We start from the raw sequence: 10476 nt of genomic DNA, 5'->3' as shown, positions 1-10476 counted from the left end.
TAGAAGGCACAGTGTTGGTGATCTTACGTACAAATGGATCGGCAGGATACGGTACGAATCGCTTACGGGCTGTGACCCTAACCAACTTTCCACGTGCGTCCACGAACGGTCTTTTTCCATTAATCCCTGGGATAATAGTACCATCGAAATGATACCGCTTCTTCGACGGCGTAGAGGGTGGCTGCACGGGCTCCTCCTCAGGGTCCTCCTTAGAATCCTCCTCGCTGGAGTCGTCGGATGATGATCCATCTGAATCATCGGAAGGAAATGCAGGATCATCGCGGGAGGGAGAAAGCGTCTGACCGGTGGTCATAAGTCGATATCTGCCTGATGGAATCGGTACAACACGTCCATCAGCTGTGCGTCTAGCCCAATGTCCATGCTCGGAAGGCTATAAATCCTAAACCGTATATCGAATTAAGTCGAGGCCTAAATGAAAAGTCATATACTCGAAACGAACTATCTGAAAATCAATTTTACAGAAGCCCAGGTGTCTGATCAGACCCCGAAAAAAAGCAAACAAGTACTCCGGTGAGGTTGTTGGTGCTTGATGCTCATCACGGTTCTCATTCTTGATGCTTGTAAGCTTCAAGTGTACATGATAATGCTAAAAACGAACATATATTTCATAGAATTATCCTTCCAGAAAGACAAGCTTTTAGTTGCTATTGTTCTATTTACAAGTGATATTCGTTTAAATAATAAAAGGTGAAGACAAAAGACAGATTCGATGATTTGAAGACGCAAACGACCAAAATGCTAAAAAGTACGAAGTACAATCCAAGTGGTTCAATTTATTGATAAGAAACGTCTCAAAATTACAAGAGTACAAGCCGCAAAACGCAAAGTACAAGATATTAAATAGTACGCAAGGATGTTCGAAAATCCAGAACCGAGACATGAGCCAACTATCAACGCGTGACGCAACGGAGCTAAAATTACAAGTCAACTATGCACACGAATATAATATAATATATAAATAATTCTTTAAATTATTTATATATTATATTTATATTAAAAACCGTCGGCAAATAAGAAAACAAAAGTACCCGAGCTGTAAAAGGGAGCCATGCGATCGCATGGCCTGGAGGCACAAAAACCATGCGATCGCATGGAACACTGTAGCTGCCCAAGTCCTATAAATTGAAACGTTTTTTGTGAGTTTGTGTACACCATTTTCTCAATTACTCTCTATCTCTCAATATATATTTATAATTATTTTATAATTATAATTTTAATATTAATTTAATAATAATAAGGTTATAGTGGTGAATGTTTTAAGTTTGTAAGTCGAAATTCTGTCCGTGTAACACTACGTGATTTATACTCATTGTAAGTTATGTTCAACCTTTTTAAATTAATGTCTCGTAGCTAAGTTATTATTATGTTTATTTAAGCTTAAGTAATCATGATGTTGGACTAAATATTAAGACTGGGTTATTAGGTTTTGGACCATAATTGGGGTTTGGACAAAATAACGACACTTGTGGAAATTGGACTATGGGCTATTAATGGGCTTTATATTTATTTAACTGAATGATAGTTCGTTAATTTAATATAGAGATTTACAATTTGACGTATCTATAAATAACCACATACACTCGATCGGGCACGATGGGCGGGATATTTATAAATACTAATAATCGTTCATTTAACTGAACACGGGAATGGATTAATAGTCAATGGACTCATTAAAATAGGGGTGGATTACATACAAGGACACTTGGTGTAATTGTTAACAAAGTATTAAAACCTTGGGTTACACGCAGTCGATATCCTGGTGTAATTATTAAACAAAGTATTAAGACATTGTTACAGTTTAAGTCCCCAATTAGTTGGAATATTTGACTTCGGGTATAAAGTTAATTTGACGAGGACACTCGCACTTTATATTTATGACTGATGGACCATTATGGACAAAAACCAGATGGACGTATCAAATGATCCAAGACAAAGGACAATTAACCTATGGTAATAAATTAAAATTAACACATCAAACATCATGATTACGGAAGTTTAAATAAGCATAATTCCTTTAATTTATATCTCATCGTATTTTTATTTACCGTCATTTTATTTATCGTACTTTAAATTATTGCACTTTTAATTATCGTACTTTTAATTATCGCACTTTTATTTATCGTCATTTACTTTACGCTTTAAATTAAGTCATATTTATATTTAATATTTTACATTAGGTTTTAATTGCGACTTAAGACGTAAAATCGACAAACCAGTCACTAAACGGTAAAACCCCCCCTTTTATAACAATAATAATATTACTTATATATATATATATATATATATATATATATATATATATATATATATATTTGTACAAATATAGTTTAAAATGAATATAGCGTTAAATTTAGCTGAGTCCCTGTGGAACGAACCGAACTTACTAAAAACTACACTACTATACGATTAGGTACACTGCCTATAAATGTTGTAGCAAGATTTAGGTATATCCATTCAATAAATAAATAAATAACTTGTGTAAAAATGTATCGTATTTAATAGTATTTCGTAGTAAAATATAATCTATTTCGTACTACACCTCGCACACATCAAGTATTTTTGGCGCCGCTGCCGGGGAACTTCATCAACACCGAAGCGAAACGCTATAAAAAAATTAGTTTTTAAGCCATTTTTGTAAAAATATAATTTTATATAAGTTTTAAAATATAAAAACATAAAAAAGGAGAAATATATATCTATATTTTTAAGTGTTAAATTAAAAAGTTTTTATATTTTTTAGTTACAAAAACTAATAAGTAATTTTTAAAATATAATTTTTATTTAAATTATTTTTATATAAATTAAAAATCAGAAATAGAGTTAAAACAGAAAATAAGAAAAAAAAATTAAAAAATGAACCTGCGAATTTGAGTCTGCACTCAATTTGAACCTGCGTAACTCCGCACTCGCGGAGCTATTTGGGTAGAAGAAATCCGCACTCGCGGAGCCGTCTGACAGGTCAAACATCACACTGCATTTATTATGAAATTAGGGTTAATTAATTAATTATTATTATTAACTAGGTTTTAATTTAATAATAATTAGTTTAGTTTTATTTAATCTTGTATTTTAAGTTTTAATTAGTTTTATTAATATATAAATTAATACTTTTATAAAATAATAAAATAAAAATAATATTTTTATAAAAATAAGTAATTTTATCATTTTTTATATCTTTTTATAAATTGTATATTTTAATCTTTTAATATGTAATTTATATTTTTATTGTTCGTAATTAGTTTTAAACTTAGTTTTTGTCGTAGTTATTTTATATTTCTAGATTTTTAGGCTTTTCCGTAAAATCCCTTAAGTGCTTTTTTTTAGATAAAGATTTAGGCGCTTTAGAATTTTACGACGTCACTTATCGCTTTAGTGTTTAATAGATTTTAGTGCCTATTAAGTTATTGCCATTTTGAATATAGAATTTCTTTTAAAGCTTTAATTCCTTTAGACGTAACTTTTAGTATTTAGTTTTTAGACTTTTAAGTTTCGACGCTCTACTTTCTTATTATTATTTTTCGACCTTTTATTTTTCGACGTTTTTCGACGCACTCTTTTTCTTCCTCTTATTTCTCGACGCTCTAGTTTTTAGGACATAGATTTTAATCTTCTTCAAAATTTCGACGAAAAAATTATTTTAAGCGGTTAAATTGATAGACATCCAAAATTTTCTGGTTCGTAGTAATAGTTGAATTTGTTAGTGGCGAGTTCTAGGCTTCCGGTTTAAAGGGTCCTGGCTACCTGCTGCATCTATTGGCTATTCGAAACGTGAGAAAAATCAGAAAAGTCTATTAATTTGATAACTTATATAATTTTTTTTATTGTTATAACTAATAGGATATTCTGTGAATGCACCGAGCAAAACGTTCACCACCTTTCATACGTTCACCACCTGTAACTCGATCAAGACATCTAGCCAATATTGTTGCCGTTGATTTTTCATTAGAATCATCATCTAGTCGACCAAGTACTCCAATTCAAATTTCCGATATTCCATTTTTTGAACCCGACCTCACAATTAAGAACCCGGAGAATATTCAAGGACAATTCAGAGATCCTGAACCACTAATCATTCCTCCTGAACCACAAATCTTTCAACCAGAGATTATAGAGGAAGAAACCATTAAATTAGAATCTTCTAGTGATTCAGATTCAACAATTTCAATTATGAAAAATCGGGAACCTCTAAGTATGGAAGATCGAATGAGAGCTACACGCACTGGCCAAGGTCATGCCATTACTCAACCAGACATTAATGCGTCAGATTACGAAATCAAAGGACAAATCCTACACATGGTAACTAATCAATGCCAATTTAGTGGTACGCCAAAAGAAGATCCAAACGAACATCTTCGTACCTTTAATAGGATCTGTACTCTATTTAAAATCAGAGAAGTTGAGGATGAAAAGATCTATCTCATGTTATTTCCCTGGACTTTAAAGGGAGAAGCCAAAGATTGGTTAGAATCGTTACTTGAAGGGGCGATTGATACATGGGATGTTTTAGTTGAAAATTTTCTTAAAAGATTCTTTCCGGCATCTAAAGCCGAGAGACTTCAAGGAGAAATTGTTACGTTCACGCAGAAGCCAAATGAAACTCTATATGAGGCATGGACAAGATTCGAAAAGTTGTTGAGAGGATGTCCTCAACATGGTTTAGACACTTATCAAATAGTACAAATATTCTACCAAGGATGCGACATTACTACACGAAAAGACATCGACATAGCAGCTGGTGGTTCCGTTATGAAGAAAACTGCAACTGAAGCTTACAAAATTATTGATACCACAGCCTCCCACTCACATTGGTGGCATCAAGAAAAAGACATCGTTAGATCATCTAATGCGGCTAGAGCCGATTCTAGCCATGACTTTGATTCCATTTCCGCAAAGTTAGACGCTTTCGAGAGACGAATGGAAAAGATGACTAAAGATATTCACGCAATACGCATTAGTTGTGAACAGTGTGGAGGACCACATTTGACAAAAGATTGTCTCAGTATTGAACAAACAATGGAACAAAGAGAGAATGTTTCATACATGAATCAAAGGCCTGGAAATAATTATCAGAATAATTATCAACCTCCAAGACCAAACTACAATCAAAATCAGAATTATAACCGAAATGTTCCATACAAAAACCAACAAGGTCCTAGCAATCAACAAGTATCCAATAATACTTACAACCAGCAAAGACCTATTTTTCCAAATAAACCACCACAAACTGATGATAAAAAGCCAAATTTAGAAGATATGATGTCGAAGCTAGTTGAATCTCAAACTGAATTTTTCACATCTCAGAAACAAACTAATGAACAAAATGCTCAAGCATTTAGAAATCAACAAGCTTCAATCCAAAATCTGGAACAAGAAGTGAGCAACCTAGCAAGGTTGATAGGTGAAAGAAAACCAGGGAGTCTAACTAGCGATACAAATGATAACCCCGAAATGAAACAGCTAAAGCCATTACCACAAGAAGTGGTATTACACTCAAATCACCTGAAATACCTGTAATTTCTGATGACTCTATTCCTACTACACAGGCACCACAGCCTGAGCAAGAGAAGGAAACAGAACCAGTAGTTGAAAAGGTTAATGAAGATAACACAGTTAAGGCAAAGCCTTATGTTAAACCATATCAACCACCGTTTCCTTACTCGAGTAAAATGAGAAAAGAAAGACTTGAAGCCGAGCAATCCAAATTCTTGGATATGTTTAAACAAATAAATGTCAATCTTCCTTTCATTGATGTGATTTCAGGAATGCCAGGACTCTCGGCTGTTACTATGAATGCTAATTGTTCTGCAGTGCTGTTGAATAAGCTACCAGAAAAATTATCAGATCCGGGAAGTTTCACAATTCCATGTTTTCTGGGTAGTCTCAATTCAATAGAAGCATTGGCAGACTTAGGTGCTAGTATAAATTTAATGCCGTATTCACTATACGTTAAACTAGACCTGAGAGAATTGAAACCAACACGAATAAGCATACAACTAACCGATCGATCAGTAAAATATCCTAGAGGGAAAATGGAGAACATGCTAGTTAAAGTTAGTACTTTAGTATTTCCAGTAGATTTTGTTATTTTGGACATGGAAGAAGATTCTCGAGTTCCACTCATATTAGGAAGACCATTCTTAAACACGACTAAAGCAATAATAGACGTGTTCGGTAAGAAACTGACCCTAAGTATAGAGGACGAGAGTGTTACCTTTTCTGTGGATAGATCCATGCAACAACCGCAATCTGCAGATGATACATGTTATTACATTCACACTATAGATTCACATGCAGAATTATTACAAGAATTTCCAGAATTACAAGGAACGGGAGAATGTTCTTTAGGAGAAGGAACTGAACCAATTGATTAAGCTGAAGTGTTAGCCGCACTCATGGCTAATGAATATGAACCAACAACAGAAGAACTTCAAATGTTAAAAGAGGAAGATAGATATCGATACAAGTCATCGATGGAAGAACCACCGATATTAGAGTTAAAGCCACTTCCAAACCATTTGGAATACACTTATTTACATGGTGAATCTGAATTACCTGTAATAATATCGTCTTCTCTTACGGAAAATAAAAAATCTCAACTTATTTCTGTGCTAAAGGCTCATAAACCAGCTATTGCATGGAAAATTCATGACATTAAAGGAATAAGTCCTTCGTATTGCACACATAAAATCCTTATGGAAGAAGGTCATAAAACATATGTGCAACTCCAACGAAGACTAAATTCTAATATGCAAGATGTTGTTAAGAAAGAAATTATTAAACTGCTAGATGCAGGTTTAATTTATCCAATCTCTGATAATCCATGAGTAAGCCCAGTTCAATGCGTGCCTAAGAAGGGTGGCATGACTGTAATCACAAATGAAAAAGATGAGCTTATTCCTACTAGGACTGTAACAAGATGGCGAGTTTGTATTGATTATAGAAAATTAAATGACGCCACCAGAAAAGATCACTTTCCCTTACCTTTCATTGATCAAATGTTGGAAAGGTTAGCTGGGAACAGTTACTATTGTTTTCTTGACGGTTTCTCCGGATACTTTCAAATTCCAATAGCACCCGACGACCAAGAGAAAACCACATTCACGTGCCCTTATGGTACTTTTGCTTACAAACGCATGCCATTTGGACTTTGCAACGCCTCTGCAACCTTTCAAAGGTGCATGATGGCGATTTTTCACGACATGATAGAAGAATGCATGGAAGTTTTCATGGATGACTTTTCAATCTTCGGTGATACTTTTGAAACATGTCTAGTTAATCTTGAACGAATGCTTATTAGATGCGAGCAATCAAATCTAGTTCTTAATTGGGAGAAATGCCATTTCTTGGTTAAAGAAGGCATCGTTCTTGGTCATAAAATTTCAAAGGAAGGAATTGAAGTGGATAGAGCTAAATTAGATGTAATTGCTAAACTTCCACATCCCACTAATGTTAGAGGAGTTAGGAGTTTTCTAGGGCATGCCGGTTTTTAGCGACATTTCATAAAAGACTTTTCTAAAATTGCCACTCCTATGAATAAACTCCTAGAAAAGGATGCTCCATTCATCTTTTCGGATGAATGCATCAAATCTTTTAATATTCTTAAAGAAAAACTCACTAATGCGCCAATCATGATAACTCCAAATTGGAATCTACCATTTGAACTCATGTGCGATGCAAGTGATTTTGCAATGGGAGCCTTTTTAGGTCAAAGGATTGAAAACCGATTTCAACCTATCTATTACACTAGTAAGACATTACAAGGAGCACAAACGAATTAAACAACTACTGGAAAAGAACTTCTTGCCATTGTCTTTGCTTTTGAAAAATTTTGTTCATATCTTGTTCTAGCTAAAACGGTGGTCTATACCGACCATTCTGCTCTTAGATACCTATTTTCAAAACAAGATGCCAAACCACAATTAATCCATTGGATCTTACTCTTACAAGATTTCAATATTGAAATCCGAGACAAAAAGGGAGCAGAAAATCTCGTCGCTGATCATCTTTCTCATCTTGAAAATCCTGAATTAGAAGTTCTAAATGAATCAGCCATACAAGACAACTTTCCTGATGAATATCTTTTGAAAATCGATTATAATGAAATTCCATGGTTTGCAGACTATGCAAACTACTTAGTATGTGGATTCCTTGAAAAAGGGTTGTCGTACCAAAAATGAAAGAAATTCTTTAGTGATATAAAACACTATTTCTGGAAAGATCCACATTTGTTTAAAAGTTGTCCCGATGGAATAATACGCCGATGTGTAGTTGAAGATGAAGCTAGTCAAATCTTACACCATTGTCACACAGGACCAACAGGAGGGCATTATGGGTCTCAACTCACAGCAAGAAAAGTCTATGATGCTGGATTCTATTAGCCTACAATTTTCAAAGACGCACACCTTCTTTGTAAATCCTGTGATGCATGTCAAAGGGCCAAAAAAATAAGTCAACGTGATGAAATGCCATAAAATGTCATTCAAGTATGTGAAGTATTTGATGTTTGTGGTATTGACTTTATGAGTCCATTTCTAAAATCTCATAATAATCTCTACATTCTCGTGCGATTGATTATGTATCTAAATGGGCGGAAGCACAAGCTCTCCCAACTAACGATGCACGAGTTGTAGTAAACTTCTTAAAAAGTCTTTTTGCTAGGTTCAAAACACCAAAAGCTTTAATAAGTGATCGGGGTACTCATTTTTGTAATAATGAACTTGAGAATGTTCTTAAAAGATATGGAGTAACTCATAAAATCTTAACCGCTTATCATCCACAAACAAGTGGACAAGTTGAAAATACTAACCGAGCTTTAAAACGTATTCTAGAGAAAATTGTAGGATCAAATCTGAAGGAATGGTCCATGAAATTGGAGGATGCACTCTGGGCTTTTAGAACATCTTACAAAACTCCAATTGGCACCACATCTTTTAAACTCGTTTACGGAAAAGCATGTCACCTTCCAGTAGAAATTGAGCACAAAGCATTTTGGGCTTTGAAGACATATAATCTTGATTTGCATGAAGCCGGTAGTCTACGGTTAAGTCAACTAAATGAATTAGAAGAATTAAGACATGATGCATATGAAAATTCGTTAATCTATAAGGAAAGAAAGAAGAAATGGCATGATAAAGGAATCAGAAGTTCAAAAGAATTTAAGGAAGGAGACATAGTTCTTTTTTTCAATTCACAATTCAAGCTATTTTCTGAAAAATTGAAATCTAGATGGTCTGGACCATTCATAGTCAAAAGTGTTTTCCCATACGGAACAATAGAATTAATAAATTCAAATGAAATTGAATTTAAGGTTAATGGTCACAGAGTTAAATATTACATAGATAATCCAATGGAAGTTGAAGATTAAGTTAATCACAATTTCAACACCACAGCTAAATAAGTGTGGGAAGATTCGAATCTTTTAAGGGTAATATGAATTTCTGTTAAAGTTAGATGTTCTGTTTTCGTGTAGTTCTCAAAAATGGAATCTGAATGGTCTCTCCCTAGCAGACCCTAAAGAACTAGTCTTCTCCCTCCATTCTGAATTTTTATATCTTTTAGGTTTTACGAGATGAAGAATTCCTTTGATCTGACCCATGGTCTACTACTACATGCTATGATTACTAAACGTAATAATAACACCTTCCTGAGTGAACTGGTATCATTCTTAAGAGGCAAAATGGACGAAGTGAGGAAAGAACTCAGGAAAGATCATCATAAGAGACATTTTGGTAAAGGTAAATCAAAATTCGCAACAAAAAGAAGAGCACGACACCTTGAAAGATGTCATAAATGCGGAAAATGGTCACACGAAGGGAAATGTTCGAACAATCAAACACATTCCAATAATGAGTTCATTACTTTATGCAGAGAAGGACCGTTCATATGTTTAGAAGAAAAGTTATTGAAAAATCGAGGTTACGCTTATGTAGAAATGGAGAACCAAATCGAACGACTCTCCTACGAGTTAACTAAATCAGGTCTCTAAGAATTCTTTCTCACAGGTAAGTATGTACAGTTTTCATTTGTTTTTATTTATTGCTTTTAACCTTTTGATAATAAACGCTGAATCGTTCGCTATAAAGTATTAAATTGATATTCAATAAAATTAGGTATGCGAAATCGAAATTATTGATGTCATACAAAAATTTATTACATCACTGCGAAATTTACCGTTTATTCATAAGGTATAAATATCTTTCATCAATCAATTCAAAATATTTCAAAAATTCGTCAGGAGTAAAACTAGGTAAAATAGCCGAAATTACTTTACCCAAAAGAGGGGCGTATATTTTTGTTAATATTTGATTGATTAAAGTGGGATAAAATACCAAAAAGATTTTTAATTCATTTTTACCTTGTTTTTAAAATATATAACTATATTATTCTCAAATGCAAGATTGTAAAATTAATGTATATAAATATTATTAATATTTATATGAAATTTTAATATGCATT

General features: G+C 33.6%; 1 non-coding gene across 1 annotated transcript; it reads right to left on the bottom strand.

The window, feature by feature from the left end:
• Positions 1-4572: 4572 nt before the first annotated feature.
• On the bottom strand, positions 4573-4679 carry LOC139860881 (small nucleolar RNA R71). The gene has a single exon (XR_011763504.1). It is a non-coding gene; the product is annotated as a small nucleolar RNA R71 (small nucleolar RNA).
• Positions 4680-10476: the final 5797 nt, after the last annotated feature.

Source organism: Rutidosis leptorrhynchoides, chromosome 7 (assembly GCF_046630445.1).
Source record: "Rutidosis leptorrhynchoides isolate AG116_Rl617_1_P2 chromosome 7, CSIRO_AGI_Rlap_v1, whole genome shotgun sequence".
Classification (NCBI taxonomy): Eukaryota; Viridiplantae; Streptophyta; class Magnoliopsida; order Asterales; family Asteraceae; genus Rutidosis; species Rutidosis leptorrhynchoides.
The sequence above is the reverse complement of the archived record's forward strand: the minus strand, read 5'-3'. Positions and strand labels throughout refer to the sequence as shown.